This window comes from Saimiri boliviensis, chromosome 16 (assembly GCF_048565385.1).
Source record: "Saimiri boliviensis isolate mSaiBol1 chromosome 16, mSaiBol1.pri, whole genome shotgun sequence".
Classification (NCBI taxonomy): Eukaryota; Metazoa; Chordata; class Mammalia; order Primates; family Cebidae; genus Saimiri; species Saimiri boliviensis.
In genome coordinates, this window is record NC_133464.1 from 7,458,470 (window position 1) to 7,480,683 (window position 22,214).

The window sequence follows — 22,214 nt, forward strand, 5'->3', positions numbered from 1 at the left end:
GTCTTGAACTCCTGACCTCAGGCGATCTGCCCGCCTTGGCCTCCCAAAGTGTTAAGATTATAGGCATGAGCCACTGTGCTCAGCTTACACGGACCTTCTTTCAGTGAGTGTGATAGTCCTAGGGCTGGAAGCGGGCAGAGGTCTTAGGATGGAACAAGAAATGATGTCACCAACTGGTGTTGAGAGCCATGTGCAATAAAAAATACATATTTGTATATGCAAACAACAGCATCACACTCACTGTGACTGGGACCACGTGGGAGGCCACAGGAGCTGAGAGTGGATGAGGAAACAGCACACCCCAGGCTCACTCCCGCCTGCCGCCCATCAGACTCAGTGAGTAGATGGTCAGCATAAAGGTGTAGCATTTTGTATCAAATTGAATTAGTTATTCTTTCATTGAAGCTGGTATATCAAATTTATGTTAATTAAGCCGGGTGTGGTGGCTCACCCCTGTCATCCCAGCACTTGGGGAGGCTGAGGCAAATGGATCACTTGATGCTGGGAGATCCAGATCAGCTTGGCCAGCATGGCGAGATCCCGTCTCTACTAAAAATATAAACGTTAGCCGGGCGCGGTGGTGGGTGCCTGTAGTCACAGCTACTTAGGAGACGGAGGCAGGAGAATTGCTTGAGCCCAGGAGGTGGAGGCTGGAGTAAGCCACCATTGTGCCACTGCACTTGAGTAGCCTGGGCGACAAAGAGTGATGGGTCTCAAAAGAAAAAAAAGTTAGTTAAATGTTTGAATGATGCAACTCCATTGTAATGTATCAAAGTTGTGTTGTTATCATCAATTACTATTAAAAGGGAAAGCGTTTTGTGTTTTGTTTCTGAGGGGTGGGGGTAGTGATGACATCTAATCTGAAGAATCCAAAAGCCCCAAAGCTACTCTTGTGGAGAACCTGTAGGGTCTGTGAACCACAGTGCCCACCACTGCCTTGCAGAGTGATGCTCACACCATGGCCTGGCCCCAGAATCTGAATGTATGGCAAGGTGAAGGGAGAGGGAAGAGGGAGGCCTCTAGGGGAGAGAAACTCAGGCACCTCCAAGGCTGGTTCTCTATGGACAGAGCAGAATAACCCTCTGGAGAAAAAAAGAAACATTTAGAGCCATGTGTGTGTATATATATGTGTGTGTGTGTGTGTGTGTGTGTGTATATATATATATATATATATATATATATATATATATATATGTATGTATATATTTGGCTGGCAGGGATGAAGTCTTAACTCACTCTGTTGCCTAGGCTAGAGTGCAGTGGCACCATCTTGGCTCACTGCAACCTCTGCGCCCAGGGTTCAAGTGATTCTCCTGCCTCATCCTCCCAAGTAGCTGGGATTACAAGCGCCTGCCACCATGCCTGGCTAATTTTTGTATTTTCAGCAGAGACGAGGTTTCACCATGTTCGCCAGGCTGGTCTCAAACTCCTGACCTCAGGTGATCTGCCACTTCAGCCTCCCAAAGTGTTGGGACTACAGGCATGGGCCACAGTGCCCAGGCTAATTTTCTTCTGGTAGTTACTACAGCCCAGAATCAAAAGTGGGGACAACTCATGGCTTAATTTCTGGCAAGGCAGGTTTAGAGGATGTGTGAATTCTGAGCGCTGGAAAAAATTTAATTGAAATGGTTGAACAGATGTGCTCTTAGGCTGGGTTGTTATAAAAATGTCACAAGTAAGTGGTCATAATACCTTGTAATTGATTGTAGTTTTGAGTTTCTCAGGGGCCTCTATTTGTGTTTTATATCCAGAAAGGGACTCTGGGGAGAAGAGAGAGGGGCTGAAAATCAAAGGTCCCACTGAGAGTAAACAGGAGAGAGAGTAGGAGGCTCTAACAGAGGGAAGAATTTCTGAGCTTAAGATGGTGGAGATGGAGCAACTTCAGGTAACGATGAGGTCCAAGGTGTGGCTGTGAGTGTTGGTGCTAGAGGAGGGTGTAGCTGAAGGCCATTGGAGGTTGTTGAAGTGTGAAGCTAGTGGTTTGCAAGGATCATTGATATAAATGGCTCCCAGGACACCATAAAAAGGAGAGTGATGGGCCAGGTGTGCAGGCCCTCAAGGCACATGGGTGAGGAGCAGACACCAGTGGAGACAGTGCTGCAGGCAGGGATAGTGCTAATGGAATGGTGTGGACTTCAAAAGAAACCAGCCAGGGCAGAGAACCGATCCTCCGTCAAGAGGTGACAGTGGTCCACTTGCCTTATTTTGGAAAACTGTAAAATGGGGGAACTCTGAATTCCATTCCAGTTAGTAGGAGAACAGCAGTCAGAGGAATAGCATCGTGTTGTTCCAGAAGTAGTTGACAGTAGAATGAGGATTTATGAGAAAAAGATGCTGGGCTGATGATAAATGCTAACAGATAAAAAAAAAAAAAAAAAAACAGATTAAAACAACTGAAAACAGATGGGAGGTGGCAGGAAATTAGGTTTAATGTATTAAGATGTCTGAAGATGAATGGCTTCCAGGCTGATCCAATCAGTCTTCTCTCTTCACCCAAACACCCATTTCCTTCCCATTTTTCCTTTTGCTACCTTCACTGTTTGTCTTGTTCTCAAGTTAATTCTTCTCCCATAGTGGGGAGAAAAGTTGTGTTAGAAGTGCCCACATCCTCTAGGAATTTTAGGAGGCCACACCCAGACGAAAGGTGGGTGTCTCTTCCTGGTTGTCTGTATCCACAGGAAACGTTTCCCAGACGCCTTTACATTTCTTCTGATGTCATCATTAACTACACCTGCATCACATTCCTATTTCTAAACCAGTCACTGCCAAGGAGAATGGGATTGCACCATTGACTTTGCAAAGCAGTTTCCTGTGAGTAGGCAACACATTGTATGAAAAAATTGAAATTCTATTAAAAAGTAGAAATTGTTGAGTAGGCAACCAATAGCATCTGCTATATTTTACATTAAAAAAATTAACCACACAAATGTCATTAAAATCTGACTACATGTATATATATTACCAATTGAATAAATAAAAATAGAATTGTAATCTGCTTCAATTTAGCCTTGCTCCCACTGAGCCACCCAAATTACTGTTGCTAAAGTTACGATCGTGATGCTGAAACTACTACGTCTTTCTCAGTAGGCATCATCCTTGACCTTTCTGCAGCCACCTGTGATTTGAGTTTTCCCGAGACTGTCTTTTCTCCTGGCTTCTGACACATTGCACCCTTCTGCTTTCGTCTTCCCTCTCTACTTACTCTTCACGCTTTTTCTGTGCTTGTCTATTCTATCCCAGTTGTTCTCAACTAGGGGTGATTTGAAGCCCCAGGGGACATCTGGCAAAGCCTGGAGACATCTTTGGTTGCCATGATGAAGAGGAGGCTGCTAACATCTGGGGAGCAGAGGCTGGGATGCTGCTGAGCATCATGCTATGAACAAGGCTGCCCCCCACAGCAAAGATCATCCGGCTCCAGAGGTCAGCAAAGCCAGGCCTGGGAACCCCAAACCAAGCTTCCTCTAACAGGGTCCTCAGGCGTCAGAGCTGGCCCTTCTCTTCTCATTCTACCTTCCCTCCCCAGATCGTCGTGTCTTTCCGCACAGTTCAAAATACCATTTATATACTAACAGGACCTATTTCGTTACATTTTCAGATCTGATTTCTTTTCTGGCTTCCAAGTCTAGATGTTTAACTGTATATTTAAAAGTTACATTTAGATCTTGTCCAGGCATGTCAACCTTAGTGTTTTCAAAACTGATTTGACCATTCATCCCAGATGCCCTCCTCTTCCTCGATTCTTCATTTCAGAAGGAGTTATCATTCACCCCACTGCGGAAACTAGAGGCCCATGGGTCCTTCTTGAAGCCACCATTTCCACAACAATCACCGTGTTTGTGGCCCAGCGCTGAGACCTACTGCTTTTATCTCCAAAATTACTCCGATTCAGGCCACTCCTCCCCATCTGACTGCCATCACCCTTGTTCCAGCACTGTCACCTCTTATTTATTTTTTTTTGGTAGACCATGGGTCTTTCTATATTGCCCAGGCTGGTCCTGAACTCCTGGCCTCAAACAATCCTCCTGCCTTGGCCTCCCAGAGTGCTGGGAGATCAGTCATGAGCCACTGTGTCCAGGTCACTGTTAGCCATTAATTAGCCTTCTGTCCTTGCCTCCAGGCTAGTCTCCACACCTTCACTTCTACTCCCCTCTAATCTGTTCTCCAAATAGCAGCGAGGCAGACCTTGTGAAGCAGGACTGTGCCATACCCATTGCACTTCTGACAGAAAACCTAAAATCCTCAAATCAGTCCATAACCCTCCTCTGTGGCTTCCGTTTTTGATGCCTCCTGTGTGTGTTTCCTAGAGGTCCCAGATCAAAGTTCAGTACTAAAAACGAGGTGGCTTCCACAACAGAAATGTGTGATGCCGACAGTCTAGAGGCTAGGAGTATGAGACCAAGGTGTGGGCAGGGCTGGGCGGGAAGCGTCAGTTCCAGACCCCTCTCCTCGGCCTGTGGATGGTCCTCATGTTCACATGGCCACTTCCCTGTATGCATGTCTGTCTCCAAATTTCTCCTTCTTATAGGGAAACCAGTCATATGGAATTAGGACCCGCCCTAATCACCTCGTTTTAACTTGATTAGCTCTATACAAATCCTGTTTCAAACAAGATCTCGCTCGTAGGTACCAGGGGTTAGGACTCCAACACAGGATTTCCGTATTGTGTATTTCTGTATCTGCTTCTTTGGTCTAGAAGACTGGATTCCTTACTCTCCGCTTCATTAGCATCCATTCCAATCCGCCTGCAGGACGCAGGGTAAATGTGGCTTCTTCCGACAGGTCATTCTTGATGCCCCCTGTAGGTCAGGCCCCCTGTGACACTCACTCACAGCACATTCTGCTTTGACTCCCTGTGCTTGTAGCAATTCTAAATTATATATTTAGGTGGAGATTTGTTTGTTTGTTTGCTGTGTTTCTCTCCTGCATAGTTTATAAGTTCCATGAAGACTAAAACCGTGTCTAATTGGCTCATCACTGTATTCCCAGTGCCTACGCAGTGGTCTACGGAAAAGCACTTACACTTACTCATTTATTGAGTTCACATATATTAAACATTATCGCTTTCTTAGTCTTCTTTCATCTTCACTTTTGATGCCAATTTTTTTTTCTTTTCTGAGAAGGCACAGTTTTCGAATTTTCTCACTAGTGTTTCTAGGTTAACTACAGCAAGCTGAGCACACGAAGCTGTTGACCTGGAAGCTGGGGAGGTGGGTCGGGTTTCTCACCAGCCAGGTGACCTTTTACCCCCTCAAGGTCCACGATTTACATCTGTGTTTCAGAAAGGTCACCGATGACTGTGTTCTGTGAACATTTACTTTGGCTCTTTATTAATCCACAAAGGTTACATCTTTGAATGCCAACATTCTTTCAAATAAAAGTTTATGAAACTTTGCCTGCAGTAAGGCCAATGCATGTGCATTTTTCTTTGCTTTTTCTTGGTATTGTATCAATTCAGTTTGATAACACAGATTATTTCACACTGATTAGAAGAGACTCATTTTCTCTATATATACGAATATAGAAATGTATATATCTTGTGTTCGTATATGTGTGTATATACGTGTATCTGTAGCTATATGTGCATATATATATATATATATATATATATATATATAGAGAGAGAGAGAGAGAGAGAGAGAGAAAGCGAATTAGGTGTAAATTAGAGCTACTTCATCTAAGCATTGTTCCAGTGTCTTCAAAGTAACTGTGCGTAGGTCAATTGTCTTGGTATATGTCTGTCACCTAAACCATTAAGTTTAATGGATCTGTAGAAGCTATTGGAAGATTGGTACAACTCTTTCTCCTTGACTTTTCCAGTCGAAGTGAAGACGTCGCTATCAGTAACGCTGCACCTGCATGCATGCCAATGTTTCAGCTCCACTCCATCCTCAGGAGGAAACCTCCTTCCATGGACTTTATATATTGGGATGCTTTCATACAGAGATACTAAAACACACATAAATGCACACATATATACATACAGGGATACACATATGTACATACATGTGTATATATATCACATAGGAAAACAAGTATGTTGTTACTGATAAACTCAAGTGTCTTAGTATGAAAGCTTTCCCATACATAAAGACGATGGAAGGAGGTTTCCTCCCGGGGGTGGAGTGGGGCTGAAATGTTGGCATGCATGGCAGATGTGGTGTTACTGATAGCAGTGTCTTAATTTGGACTGGAAAAGTCAAGAGAAAGAGTTGTATCAGTCTTTCAATAGCTTCTACAGATCCATTAAACTTAAAATAGATTAATCTCTAGAGACAGTCAACTTCCCGGACACAGCAATTACACTGAAAGATGGCAAGCCCAAGACATCCATTTAATGGAAACCTACCGCCCAATACAGCTGCTCCATATTTCTAGTTCTCATCCTGTACAGGCTGCTTCTCCATCTCTGCTGCCAAACTATTCAATGCCAACTTGTTCTCCAGCCTGAAAAGGCAGAGAGGGATGAATTTTTGAACTTTGCAGGGTGTTCATCTGGAAATGAGGCTAACTTAGGAGACCTTGAAAAACATTAAATCAACTTTTAAAAATAGTAAACGGAACCTAGGAAAACAAAATATGGTTTAGGTGATAATATATCAAGACAATTGACCTATGCACAGTTACTTTGAAGATACTGGAACAATGCTTAGACCAAGTAGCTTTAATTTACCCAAGGACTGAAAGCAAAAACACGTAATTATATATTTTCAAAAGTTTGTTTTATAAGAAATACATTCTGAAACAAAATTCATCAAATTAAAGTTGGATTCATGTTTAACTGGTAGAGTCCAAAGAAACTTTTATAAGCTACAGAGAGTTTGGTAAGTATAACGTATTCATTCATGTTTACGATTAGTTATTTATTGAGAACCACTTACAGGGCAAGTTATCTTCCAAAGATGGGAGGAATGTCCGAACTGAAATGCTAATTTACAGACAATCGGATCTTGTCCTGCTTCCTCAAGAAATAGAGATCTAGAGAGAAGACATTCATTTTTCCATCCTGTGTTATAGTAGTTTGTTATTACAGAATACTATATTTCTCCTGAAAAAAAAAAAAAAATCTATGAAGTGCCTAACGTAGGCAATGTCCCAGGGAATCTGGCCACTCTTCAAAGGCTTTGAAAGTTGTGTGCATTTTCACGGGGCTGCTGGGCGCGCAGTCCTTCTGGACCATGTCACTTTGTTATTCTTCAGGGCATCGTGCAAGACTCATTGCCTACGGCGAATATTCCCAAATGCGTGTGGATGGATTGGAATCCTCTGCTTGCCATAAAAAGGCATGTGTGTTTTGGTTCAATGTTCCAGTGAACATTGTTCTACTACTTTTAATAGATACGTCGTGAAAATAAAAAAATATTCTGAAGTTATAAGGATGTATGTGAATATTGAAGTTAAATGCAATAGGCAGCTATAAATAATTAAACTTTCAATAAAATACCTGACAGCCAAGTCTGAGATTAAATAGAATGTTTACTTTTCTCCCCAGTTGATGATTCTCTGTTCTCTTTCAATTCCTTATTTACAAGCCAAGTTCCATACTGTTAGCCAATAATTTTGTATTTTATATTCAACACATTTAATTTTCCTAGAGCTATGAAATGTCATTGATAACTTTCTACAACTTATTTGACGATTTCTTATCAATTTTGGATGCATAATTGCTTTCTCACACCTCTTGCTGGTTCGTCAGAATCTGTCTAGATAGATGAAGCAGTCTTACGGCTGCAAAGCTATTTAGTCATTATATTGAATTAGTAAAATGATATGCCCCATGCCCCAGAATTTTCACCTAGAGGCTTGTATTGTATTTACAGCTTCCATAGCTTCCTTAGTATCATTTTTTTTTTTTTTTTGAGATGGAGTTACACTCTATCATCCAGGCTGCAGTGCAGTGGCAGGATCTTGGCTCACTGCAACCTCTGCCTCCTGGGTTCAAGCAATTCCCCTGCCTCAGCTTTCCAAGTAGCTGGGACTACAGTGCCCTCTACCATGCCCAGCTAATTTTTTATTTTTAGTGGAGACGGCGTTTCACCATGTTGGCCTTGCTGGTCTCAAATTCCTGACCTCAAGTGATCCTCCTGCCTCGGCTTCTCAAAAGTGCTGGAATCACAGACATGAGCCACTGCGCCCACCCTGCATTGTCTTTTTAAAAACCACTAAAGAGAGGAAAATGTCTAAAGCTGTGGATCTATTTGATATTATCACCATTAGCGGGACGTGGAAAGTAACACTGTGTTTCCTGAGTGTTTTCTATATGCTACTAACACTTCCAGGCTTTTTAAGTGTTTTTGATCATTTGATCTACATGTTAATAAAAGTATTACCGTCCTCTTAAAAAAACCATTTAAGTTTCATTGTTTGAACAGAATATGTGCTTAGAAAAAATATCAGTTCGATTTCTTCTCCTAAGCCTTCAGACTCAGTAAACAGTAATATCTGGTAATGTCTGGTTAAACTCATGTGTTAAAAAAACAACAAAAGTTTGTGATCTTGTATGTGGCAATCTCCTGCTCAGGAAATGTCACGAACAAATTCCCAGCCCTTGGATTTCTAAAAGTGATAACCTCTGAGACATACACCAGTGTCTGAATAAGTAGGTTTGACTTGTTTAAAGTTTCAACTTTTCACCATGCAAACAGTAGCCTGGATGCATGCCTCCCAGTGTCAGGCAGGACTGTAACAGCTGACGAGGCCATGAGTGCTTCTTTCTCATTTTGTGAGTGTGAGACTTAGTGGATTACTGTATGTTTTCACCTGGGTGGTTACGGAGGGCTGTTCCATTATTTGGGAGTGATTTCCAGGAAACACTTGCTGTCAGATTCTCTATTGTCAGTGACTCATTTATGTGACAATCCAGCATGCTCCTGGCAGTGACAAAGGCCTTGGGATAACAGTGCTTTGGGGTTCACCTCTTACCAACAGGTGCAGGCCACAGCACAGTCCATCTTGCATATTAAGTGCTCTTAGGAATTTTTCGATTTTACTGTTATCACTATAAGTGGCAGAAAGCGAGAATTAAACCATTATTCTTGTAAAACCTATCACAAAATATTTCTTATTACTAATCAATAAATAGGATTTTCCACTGCTCTAGTTACTCCAGGAGAACAAGGCAGCGAGTTTAGGAAACTCCATTTGATCCTTCAAACCCTCAAAGTTGTCTTCCATCCTGTGAAAGACAACTCGAACATATGAACCACACAAAGCCTGGCAGTATTAAAGGCTCATGCACTTTCTTGAAAGGGCCTGCCCTGTGCCAGGGGCTTGTTGAGGGTCCACATCTTTTATTCCACTTTTAATGAATCTTACTATAAGAAAAGCAATGGGCTCTGAGCCTGGAAGGGGAGATAAGAATAAGAAAGAAGACACAGACTTGGCAGCAGAACGTACACCAAGCCGTTCACACAGCACATGAAGTTGCTGACGTCTTGGATCTGGAGGAAGGAAGCCCACTGGTGGTCACTGCAGCTGACCTCCATACTCCCAACGTGAAGGAGACTCACATTGCCTGAATACCTAATCTATGAACATATTAGTTCAGTAGGGCTTCCATAAGAAAGTATCGCAGACGGGTCCCATGAACAACTGAAATGTATTTCTCACAGTTCTGGAGGCTGGAAGTCCAAGATCAAGTGATGGGCGTGTTTTTCTTCTGAGGCCTCCCTCCCTGGCTCCTAGATGGTCTCCTGCGTCTTCTCATGATCTTTTTAGTGTATGTGTCTGTCCCTTCATTTCTTCTTTTCCCTGCAGTGCGTACAGAAGCTCCTAACGCTACTGCTTCTTGGTCTTCAGGTTCCTCTCATGTTTGCTGAGCTGGTGGCGCCTGGCGCGCGTCTTCCAGGCCTCAGGGCCTGGGGCTTGCACCTCCTGCTCTTGCAAAATTTCCTGAGGTTTTCTTTCTGAGTCTGGTTAATAACAGTGAGACCACGAGCCACGGACTTGCGGATGACTCAGATCTTGAAGAGCTGGGAGGCCGCGCTGCCTGTCACTTTGGCGACTTGCAGCTGGGACGGCTCCACCTTCAGGTCGCCCAGCTGTTTCAGCAGCTTCTCCTCCTTTCCAAGGTCTCCGGACTTGATCTTGGTCATTGCTGCACAGGCCGCCCATTAATCTTTTTTTTTTTTTTTTTTTTTTTAAATAAAGACATCGATCCCATTGGATTAGGGCACACCCATGTGACCTCATTTTACCTTAGTTACCTCTTTAAAGACCCTGTCTCCAAATATAGTCATGTTTTGAGGTACTGAGGCTTCAACATGTGAATTTTGGGGACAGGGTCCAGCCAATAAACTTTGCCAAGCCTTTTATACATATTATTATCTCACTTCCTCATGACAAAATTCCTCCGTGGGAAATGCTATCATTGACATTTGCAAATAAACAAATCGGCGAAGTAGAATAGAAAAATGCAGAGATTTCAGGCTTTCTAATGGGGCCGATTTCCAATCCAAGCAATTCCATGAAAGCTATGTGAACTTGGCTAACTTACTTAAACCCTGAACTTTATCATACACACACAAAAGACGGATTTTAGTAAAGAATCAGCCTTCTCTAATAATACAATGCCACCTGCCTGTAGTTAAGACAAAGAAAGTTAAAATCTCAACTCTTAAGAGATCCTTACTATTTTTCTTCTATGGATAAGCAATTGATCAGTTTCTACATATGAAATATTTCACAGGACAAATTTGGGATCATTTTAAAATGCAAGTTGGCTGCATCCTTTTTAAAGAGGCTTCTCAAACATTGGTAACTCATTAATAAAAGGCCCATCCTCCCTTCCCATATGGATGATCCTGAGGTCCTTTCTCCTATATCTTCATGAGCAAAGTCAGTGTTTTCCTGGAGGGAATATCTGGTTGAACTCATGTGTTTACACAAAAAGCCTTAAGTCTTTTTTTGCTCACTACAACCTCTGCCTCCTGGGTTCAAGCCATTCTCCTGTCACAGCCCCCGAGTAGCTGGGATTATAGGCACCTACCACCACACCTGGCTAATTTTTGTATTTTTAGTAAAGACAGAGTTTCACCATGTTGGCCAGGCTGGTTTTGAACTCCTGGCCTCAAGTGATCCATCCACCTCAGCCTCCCAAAATGCTGGGATTACAGGCATGAGGTGCGAAAGCCTGAAGTTTTGATGGGGTAACAGCCTAAAGGTTGAGGATTTCAGTTTCTGATAAGGCATCCCCCTTCTTTTTTTTTCATCTTCTTTTTTTAATGATAAACTTACTTTGAATTCTGAGTGTGTGGACTTTCTATACCACAAATATTCTACCTCTTAGTGTTGCTGTACTGATTCTGAGATGATCTGCGAAAAGCAAATTGCTTGGGACACTGTCAATATTTTGGATGTAAAATGATGGAGGATAAACAGCAGGTGTCCTATGATGTAATCTCTTCAGTTTCTCTGAGAATTCTTGAGTCTCAGAGCCAAGAACTTTCATAGCTGCTGTCGCTGAGGTTTTATTATTTTGGAATCAATGAGAGTTAAAATACAATGGAACAAGGTGAGGTTTTTCACATGATAATCCTATTTTGTTACAAAATTGGACACAAAGGTATTGATTAAGATTCATAACAAGGCTCATCATTACATAACTTTCTAAACTTCGGATGCAAACGAGGTACCATGAAACTGATTACTTCCTTCAAGAAACGGAAGGCGAACTTGTACCTAAGGGAAGGATTACTCCTTTTTTTCCCCATGGCATTTGCCTAAAATGGAAATTTTCTTGAAATTGAACATTTTCAAATTTTCTTGTTAATGGCAGTCACTACCTCTGGGAGTGAACCTTAGATGCTCTGTATCCCCAAGAAGGCTGTTTCTAGGGGACTTCCAGAAGAGCTTGGGCTAGCTGCGGTTCTTTTGCACTCAGCTGAGAAGAGGGAGTGGTTGCAACCTGCTTTTCAGGCCTTTCTCAGGCCTGGTGCTGGCAGGTGGGCGGGCAGGTGGGCAGAGAGGCAGGCAGTCTCCTTTGAGGTGATGGCTACAAACTCTTGCAAACGTGCAATAGAAAGCGGAAAGGGAGCTACCTTCCAGAGACTGGGTTAGCTTAACCTTCCCCTCCCATATTTTCCTTTTCACTATAAAGATGTAAAAAGGCCAATTTTCTTCCCCTTGGGGCTGGTGTCAGCAGCCACTAGGATAAAAGATGCTGTCTTGAGTGACTTTCCAAGCCCAGGGCTAAGTCTGGAGGTCAGAAAGGGTTAGGAAAGCCCCCAAAGAGAATTCATTCTCCAATTCCCCTCCCTTGAGGTGTCTTTGGATTGGCCTTTGTTTGCATTCAGGCTTTAGGAACCTTTGTTTTCAGTGGGGCAGGGCTTTTTCCTGGTATCCACATGGTGATGTGTGTGGTGGACTCTGAATTTTAGATGTGTTTGCTCCATTTGGTTTTACTCTTTTGACATAATTCAGTATCTGAGTCATTGCCTTTCCCTGTATTTGAGCTCGGAGTAATAGCTAATAGGATGAATGGATAACACTTACCCAGTGCTTACAACACGCCAGGCTCTGCTCTGAGAGCTCTACCAAACTTTACCAGGCTTTATCAACTTATTAATGGAAATTTCCAGGTTTCTAGTCTACAGAATCTTTCACATCAGGGCAATCCGTATTTTCAAGTTCAACCAATGCAGGTAAGAGGCTCACATGGTGCAAAGCATAGATAAAAAGAAGAGGAATTTAGTCCACGCCCTTGCTGAGCCTCCAGTGTGAGGAGGCTTGAGAACGGGGCTTGCCGGTAACTGTTTCACATGGCAGGTTTTGCTGGATGTAGAGAGAAGCAGATGAAGTACTAAGGGATGCACAAAGGAGGGAAGGAACTCACACTGGGCCGTGATCATCACAAAAGAGCCCCTTTGAGGAACGGCGAGTATTTCAAATGGCAGCAGTGGAGGGGAGCCCGAGAATCAGGAGCCATGTGCGGGCACCAGAAGGAAGCTCAGGCTTGTGCAGGGGCAGGGATAGCCTATTCCTGACCTCCAAAGCTAAGACAGTAGACGGCATGGTAAACCCTGGGGGTTTTCCTAAGGGCAAACAACAGAAGAGTTTTTTATATTAAATGATACAAAGTGTAGAGCCAGGAGGAGGAGTGAGGAAGCTACTGTAACAGTCAAGCAGAGAGGAATGAACCTGGAGACGGGGCAGTTGCAATGGAAATCAAGAGCTCAAAGCGAGTTTGGGCTGCTGAATCTCACATACCAGGTGAGGAAGAAGGAAGGACCGGTCACTATTCCAGAACTTTTAGGGCTGGCATCATGCTGTCATTGTTTATAGAAGTTGTGCAGTTAGGTGGGATGTATGCATGTGTCACTCCGCACAGGGGAGGATAGTTCTATTTGCTTTGGAGTGTGGTGTGGTGGCTCACACCTGTAATCCCAGCACTTTGGGAGGCTGAGGCGGGTGGATCACGAGGTCAAGAGATCGAGACCATCTTGGTCAACATGGTGAAACCCCGTCTCTACTAAAAATACAAAAAAAAAAAAAAAAAAAAAAAAATTAGCTGGGCATGGTGGCACGTGCCTGTAATCCCAGCTACTCAGGAGGCTGAGGCAGGAGAATTGCCTGAACCCAGGATGTAGAGGTTGCGGTGAGCCGAGATCGCGCCATTGCACTCCAGCCTGGGTAACAAGAGCGAAACTCCGTCTTAAAAAAAAAAAAAAAAAAGTTATAGATGTGTGTCTTGCTACTACTAAATACAGAAAACATAAACAGGCAAAAAACGAAAACAAAATCAAAACTGTCAATGGACTCACCACCCAAAGGTAAAAACTGTGAACACTTCACTGTATTTTCATTTTTTGGATAGGTTTCAATATGTAAGTTTTCCCCCACGTATTTGTAATCATAATTGTAATTTTTAAATCATTAAAATGATTCTGACCTGCTTTTAAATCGGCTGTTGATCGGCTGTTTTATACACTCCCTATGTAATCATGTCCCACTGAATAGCTTTAGGAAACTTAGAAAGAAATTATAATAAGATAGAAAGTATAGCTGATAGAATTTTGCCTATTCTTTGGGCAATCCCCATAATTTTTTTTTCTGCTTTGCAATTTTCCAGTGTTTGTACATCTACTAAATTAAATAGAAGCTACCAGCATCTATTTTTAAGTGTATATCCTCAGAATGGTCAGTCAATTTACATTATTTATGGAAGTGAAGTACAGCCCCAGATGCTAACAATAGTATGGTTTGTTATAATTCCACATTTACATCCAATGTACATTGGAAAATATTAAATTTTCCACCAAGTTTCCATAAAATCTAAGGAGTATACAGGAAATGCTTTGCAGTTTCCATCATTAAGGTAGATGAGATGAGAAAAGAAATTAAACTCAACTCAAATATTCATAAATATTTTGAAGTTATTAGGGTAAACAAAATTCCTTTCTCATGCCTTTTCTACTTTCAACCAAAGGAAAAACACTGCTTAGTTCTCTTTGGTTTGTTTATATTAGAGGATACTGACCCTGGAAGCAAACACCGACCACACCTGTGAGAGTGCTCCTGGGACATTTGACATCCACGTGGAGCTGATCCTTGGAGAAAGTTAATCTGTAGGGACTGGCTTCGTTTTTACTCATCTCCTCAGACTTTTGTTTGCCTTGGAAAGCATCCTGAGGGACAGGATCCTTTAGGAAGCTTTTCAAGAAACCCCCTTAAAAATATTTTTTTTTTCCCTGTAAGGCCAGGAAGGGCCCTTTTGTCCAAAATAACTGGAATTCGAAGCTCAAAAAAGCTGCATTTATTTGAAATTTTGAAGTGTCAATTCAAGAAGTTTTAAAATTTTGTAATGTTTTATTTTTTCCATGGCTTAAGGAAGCATACAATTTGAAAGTTAGACTTGTTTAATATCCATATTCTAGTTTCGTATCTGTGTTTTATCTGGTAGCATTTAGTCCTAGTTTATGTAGGCTGGGGACAGGATGGAGTCCAATATGAATACCACATATAAAATATGTGTTCACAAGCACATATATGGCAATGATTTTTTTTCATTTTATAAAAATCAAGTTATTTTCTTATTAATGATGAAAGCATCCTAACACTTTCTGTAATAAATGGCTTTTTGTGAACTATTGGAAGATAACTCCGGGAATTAGTCTATTTTTTTGTACTTGCTGGAGGTACTGCTATTTAAACAATAGCCTCCCCATTTATGATCAGAGCCAAAATGTTTTTAAAACAGGATGCAAAATATTACAACGTCTCATTATGGGGTTGAGGTTTCCTTTAACATCGTGTTTATGGATTTGAGAATCAAGTCAAGATAATAATTGAAGGGTTGTCTGTCCTCAGCAGTTGAGACGGGGGGATGAGGGAGGACGGGGTGCCGCGGAAGCGTGGTTGCACGCGGCTGGCACTGCCCTCCTCAATGGGAAGGAAAGCAATGCCCAAGGGTTGCCTTTGTAAAGTACTCTCTTGATTTGTTCCTCAAAAATTTAAAAAGATTTACAAGGTGTCTACCTACCCATTTTATTTTAATGCTAATTTAGAGTGGGCTGAACAGGACATTTGATGTGTGGTCCCATTCACATGCATAATGGGTTCAGTCTGGCTCTGCGCTTTGAAAAGCCAACGTCTTTCATGTACCTGGTTGGTCAACTTTAATTGGGGAGGTGCTCAACTCTCCATTTCATGAGAACCCCACCAACCAAGAGCAAAAGTGAGACTCTTAATTCCTATAAAAATAGAAAAATACAAATCATTTAAAGGCATAACTCAAAGAAATCCACCCCAAGAAAGAAACCTGGGGGCCAAGAGCCCATATTCTTTGACCAACAGCAATAAAGATGTCCGCCAGATATTTAGTGACATTCAGAAATGATTCTGATGTTCAGAAATTGTTGGAAATAGCTAATGCACGCAGGCCTGAATCCCTAGGTGATGGGTTGATCGGTGCAGCAAACCATTATGGCACATATATACCTATATAACAAACCTGCATGTTCTGCACATGTATCCCGGAACTTAAAATTAAGACCAAAAAAAAAAAAAAAAAAATTGTTGGAAGTTATGGGAGTAGCTGCTTGTGATTTAGCACTTCCCTGCCAGGTTCCTTATCAGCATTATCTAATGTAATATTCATAACAACCGCATGGGATAGGATTTATTACTAACATTGGGGAGTTGAGAAAATAGACTTAAAGGTTAAATAAACTTGGCTCACATTTCCCAGCTATTTAAGGGGGAAACCCTGACCTGAACCCCACAGCTCCTCCTTACACAAAGCCCCTGCTTTTGCTTAATTTTTATTCTTTTTCTTTCTGTTTTGGTGTCTAGTATTCTGAATAATTTAAGACACATCCCAAAAAAGGCATCTTATCCAAATTAAAAATAATTAGATATAGAACAGATAGACTTCCCATATACTAGATTTCTTAAGAAGCAAATTCTTAATTTTTTTTTTTTTTTTTTTTTTTTTTTTTTTTTTTTTGTAGGGATGAGTTGAAAAACTCCCGATTGGGAAACTCTGCTCACTATCGGGGTGCAATCTACCAGTGTAACTAACCAGTACCTATATCCCGTCTTTAAAAAAAAATGGAAACTTTACAGTTTGACTAAAAATGATGTTTTTCAAGCATAATAAATACTCTCACATTATCTAATCCTTTGTATAAATTATAACTAAAAGCAGCTTGAACTTAGCAAATAAAAGGAAGACACTGGGGTTTTCCTATTGCAGAGAAAAGCTGCTTTATTCCACCACTTGAAAAAGACATCATTGTAAAAGGTTTGAGAGTGGTATCAGGCCATCTAGAGCGCTTATATTTTAATCAATCGTGTATGACTTCCCTTACAATGGATGAGCTGTGCAGCTGGGCGCGGGTATTGAAGGGCGATCTGCCAGCCTCTTTACTCATCAAGCCTGAGTTTTCTTTCCGGATTTAAGAGGTTCTGGAGTTTTAATGATATTCATCTGTTATCACTTTTGGCTTAAACAGCTAATGACAGTGCATTTTATGTTTGATGAGCTCTTCTGTCCCGGAGAACGTGAAAACAGAGCAAGACGCTGGCACCATGAGACATCAGGAGAACTGGGACTCTGATGGGGTATAGTGTCCCTGTACTGTATTTTAACAAATGACATATTGATCCGTGGCTGCCTAGGAAACCAGTGGGGGGCAAAGCTGCTGAAAACTTTCAGTGCTTTTTAAATAGGCAAACACATTTACAAAGCAGTATCTTTGTAATGATTCTCAGAAGCACATCACTGTCTTTATGTGGAGAGTGATTTAGAGTAATTAAATATAGTAGTCAGTGGGACAGAAAGTGGAAAATTACTAGAATAAATTGAATATATTTTCTCATTTGCAAAAGAAAACAGACACCTTTGGCGATTAGGACCCACTCTCTTCAAGAAGAGACAATTAACTCTTTTTCACTTTGTTTCCAAGAAAAGATACTTAATGATGTAGTACCCTAAGTTGCAATTCAACTCAGAGCATTTTGTCAATCTCTTGATTTAATGACAGATGTTTAAACCTAAAGGCATTGCAGAACAAACTTTAAGAAGGCTATATACCAGATGTTCTCAATATTGTCATTTTGAGATGCAAAAAAGATTTTGTTTCACATTGCCATGGGCAAAAAGCAAATCTGTTGAAGGAGTTGTGGATGATGCAGAGCTAGAGCGTGAAGAGGAATCCTAAATTGTATTTGTATGCTAAAAACAAAAGCTCACCCAGTGCAAGTGACGGTTTTCTGGAAATTCAAGAGATCAGGTTCACTTTTCTTATGACTTGCACATTATTTTGAGCAAGTGAAATGTGAGCGTTCCCGTGGTCAGAACACAGAGGCGGTAAAAAGCTTGGCATTCACAGCTGTGAGGCCATGAGGTGACATGCAGCAAAGTAACCTCAGACCTTTTCATCTTCAGCCACACCTGTTTCTCCTGTCGCTCCCCCGGGTGAAGCAAGTGGCCGTAACTCGGTGGTCCCATAATCTGTTTCCCTGACCAGCAGGCAGTAGGTGGGGGAAATGTAAAGTCACAGCTGTTACTTACAAAAAAAAAAAAAAAAAAAAAAAAATCAAAGTTCTGAAATTCATATACCTGTAATGAGTGTATAAATACCAAGTACCTTTGCCTATTTAGCTGATTCTAGCTGTATATTTTGTCTCCCTTCCCCCATTTTTTTCCTCTTCAAAGCAACTTCTGAAGTTCATTTTAACCAGACTTCTCTTGTAAAACAAAAGGAATTTGAGGACAGGCAACTCTTAGTCCCAGTCCTCACCCCGTCCAAACGTCAAGGCATTTCTAGTTCCCTGATTTAGAGGAACAGCTGTCTTCGTGACCACTGCTGTCTTCTGCTTTTTGTGTATACGTCACTGCACATTATTAACCTGCAGATGCAACCACCCCCACCCAAATCATACACTATTTTTAATGTAGACAACCATATTTATAAGGCAAAATGAAAAATCGGTTTAATTATTGCAAAACTAATCATTTTTAAAGATTTGTCAGCATAGACTAATATCAACTCCCAAATGTCACCTGCTTAAAATAAGAAATGTTCATGTCTGTCCTGGATGGTGACTTTGTCCCTCCATTACCCAGGTAGCTGGAGAGGCCACCATTCTGCATGTAACTGGTTGCTGTACCAGAGAAAAAGACAGCTCTGGAGGGATTTGCACCCCCAGGGAAATAGCCCATAAGTGACCCATCACTTCTACCTACAATGCATTGGCTGGAACAAGTCACTGATCCCACTGAGTACCAGGAAGTACTGAGGAAGGGGGAGGGAACCAGAAATATTCTTCGAACAGCAGGAAATTGTTATCAATCTGTAGGGAGTGAACCTAGTGAGCTCCTTCATACCCATTCTGACTTTGAATTAACTTATGCTGCCTTTCAGTGGTTATTCTCAGAAGTGTTAATCTGTATTTTGGTGAGCATGCATGATTATTAGATCTTTTTGTTTACTCTTAATGAAAAGTTATAAACAAAGGCCTAAAAGATTTTGTTCCTATGAATGTTGAACTTCATAGGCTTTAAGGGATCTCCACAGTTACAGGTTGATAGGACTACATCCCATAGTCTGGGCTTATAGATAAAATCTAGTGCAAGAAATCTCAGAAGACCTTTAAAATCCGGCCAAATTTTGTCAGCTCTTTCCCGTAGAAGGTTCATAATCTTGTTTTATGATTTCATTTCTTAAAAATGGTATGAAATGTATAAAAAGCACCTAGAGAAAGATGAGTTAAAATAATACATTGTTGTATGAAACTTGACTCAACTCTTCTGCATAGCTCCTACTGGGTTAAAATGCTAATTATGATATTTTCACTTTTGAGAACTTCAGAAAGATTTCTTTTGTGCAACTGTTGCCAAAAAATCAGCATGAATGGGGAGCTTTCTCTGAGCTCTGTGTATTGTACTCAATGTAAGAGGGAACAGCAGGACAGCCTGTGGTGGGCTGCCTCATCTATTTTTGTTTCACTAACTACATTCTAGTAAAGACACATAATAATTGCAACATAACAGAAGCTTTATGTTCCTACATAATGATTAAAGAATATCAATAATGTAGGCTCCAAGGCAGAGAACAGACACAGTGCTATTTCCTTTTCAGTCTGGAAGAAGCCAAAATGAACTATCAATGAAGGTTATGGTCCATCAGCCTAGAAATCAATAGAAAAACAAGTCATTGCACAGCACAATTCATCCAAATTGCAAGGGTCTTTATGAAATCTTTAGGAACAGAAATATATCTTTCCAAGTACACTTTGATTTTAGAATATTTTCAGCATACCAGATAGCAAAACTGTACTTTGCTGAAGTGCTACAATATCAGAACAGCCACTAAGTTATGGATTTGAAGTTTATTTTTTAGTCCTAAGCAAACCACAGAATAGATAAAACAGTTTTATGGCTGACATGTGGTTGAATAATAAAACATACAGCCGTACAGTCAAGAATCTGCAGCTGTAAGTTACTGTGAAAACCCAACTCGAGATAGTGACGGAGGTACTCACACATGGGATTCAGTAAGGTTTATCCCTTTACACATCGGAGGTTGGATATTCATAATGCTCAGATCTTTGAGATGGGATTTGCTAAATAACCATGTTTTTTGTTATTGCTCTTACTTCATTCAGATTATTTCACTTTATTTGTTATAAAGCTATTGTAGGTTCAGGAAGGGACCAACATAAACACTTTTATTCTTTATTTTACATTTTATACTTGTATCATAATTCTCTATAGCTAGCCTTCATCTAAATCTTCCTGTTGGCTTTAAAAGAATATGCTAAGGAAAAAGAAAAATTTAACCTAGGTTTCTTCATACTTTGACAGAGTTACTGTGCTTAGGAGTAATATATAAGAAATGTAAGTTGTTGCAGTGAGAAAACTGTGAAACTAAAGATGTTTGAGAGAGAAACAGTGGAAGAGAAAAATCATATCCTTCCATCTGTTACATTATTTCTATGTCACTAGCTCTGAGCGCTAGTGGTCATATATCTATCAGAAAAACAGGGAGCTCTAAACAAAATTTATCCTCAGGCCAACTGTATAATAAAAAATGAGATATCTGCATATCACAAAATTGTACGATATCTTATCACCTTCTTCCAAAGAACTATCTTTAGACTGCGCTAAGCAGGGGAAGCAAAGGCGTTCAGTGAGTTACTTTAGGTCTGTGTTGATGAAGCGAAGGTCCTAGCAGAGGTGGCCTTTTTCTTTCTTTGTGGAGGTGGGGTTGGCATTGCTGGTGTGAGTGTGCACCTTCTGGATTAGGGCTTTTTTGAGCCACTTTGCTCAATGAAGGCAGGGAAGACCATGAGGCAGGCTGTGCTCCAGGCACAGTTCTGGGTGCTCTGGATACAACAGTGAGTGAGCGAAACAGAGCTCTGTGGCCTTGTGGGGTCACCTCCTCACAGGACGGGGTGGGGGGGGAGAGGAAACAAATGCCTGACCCAGTAGATGAGTAAATTGGAAAGCATATTAGAAAGCCAGGCGCGGTGGCTCAAACCTGTAATCCCAGCACTTTGAGAGGCCAAGGAGGGCAGATCACTTGAGGTCATGAGCTTGAGACCAGCTTTGCCAACATGGCAAAACCCCATCTCTACTAAAAATACCAAAAATTAGTCGGATGTGGTGGCATGGGGCTGTAATCCCAGCTACTCGTGAGGCTGAAGCACGAGAATCGCTTGAACCCAGGGAGGTAGAGGTTGCAGTGAGCTGAGATTTTGCCACTGCACTCTAGCCTGGGTGATAGAGTAAGACTCTGTTTAAAAAACAAAAACAAAACCAAACAAAAAAAGCATTTTAGAGCATTCTGAATCCCATGGGAAAAAGAAAAGAAGGGAGTGGGCAGTGTAAAACAAAGACCATGGAAAATAGGGATGTTCCCATTTAAAACAGGGAAGTCACGGAGAAGTGTCATTTCAGCAAGGATTTTAAGGAGGCAAAGGAGCCAGCCAGGCCAACTTTTCGGGAAGATCATCCCTGCAGGAGGCTCAGTCAGGGTCACATCCTTCCTGTGGTCCGCCCTGTGGTCCTTGCTGTGAGCGTGCGCCTGCCTGTCAGAGGAAGAGCAAGCTGGAGTGGGGTCAGCAGCAGCAGGTGCAGGCACAGGAGGCGAGGTCGAAGAGCGAGCCGATGGCGTGGGGGACAGATCAGAAATGGGGGACACTAAAGGGGCTTGGCCTTTATTCTTAGTGCTCTGTAAGTCATTGGGCAGCTTTCAGGAGGGTGGCACGCATCAACTCTTACTGTTTAAAAATCGCTCTAGCTGTTGAGTTTAAACTCAAAGATTAAAACAGGGAAACCACTTGGGTGAGTGTTACAGACATCCAGGCAAGAGAGGGTCTTGGACTAAGGTGAAGGTGTAAAAGCTGAGAAATACATCAGATTCTGCTGTGTTGTGAAGATACAACCAACAAGATTTTCCAATCCATTGGATCAGAAAGAGAAAAATTAAAAATGCTCCCAAAGTAGTCTCATTTTATTGTCTTCTGATTTTACCTGGGTTGTTGGAAGATGGAGGTAGATTTTGGGGGGAAGTAATTCAGTTTGTGTTGTGTGAGAATTGAGACGTGGCCCATTGGTTGTTGAGGATCTTTACTGGAATAAAAATTTCTTTCTTTTTTTTTTCTTCCCTGTCTTCTGGTAGAATAGAAATAACAGTTTCTATTTAAACAATTTATTTACATTTTGGAAAATGAGTTGATTTAATCAAATAACTGAATAGTAGTACTAAGAC

At 41.4% G+C, this 22,214-nt stretch overlaps 1 pseudogene; it reads right to left on the reverse strand.

Annotated features, from left to right (window-relative positions):
• Positions 1-9,699: 9,699 nt before the first annotated feature.
• Positions 9,700-10,091, reverse strand: LOC141581693 (large ribosomal subunit protein uL29 pseudogene; annotated as a pseudogene).
• Between the last annotated feature and the right edge of the window lie 12,123 nt (positions 10,092-22,214).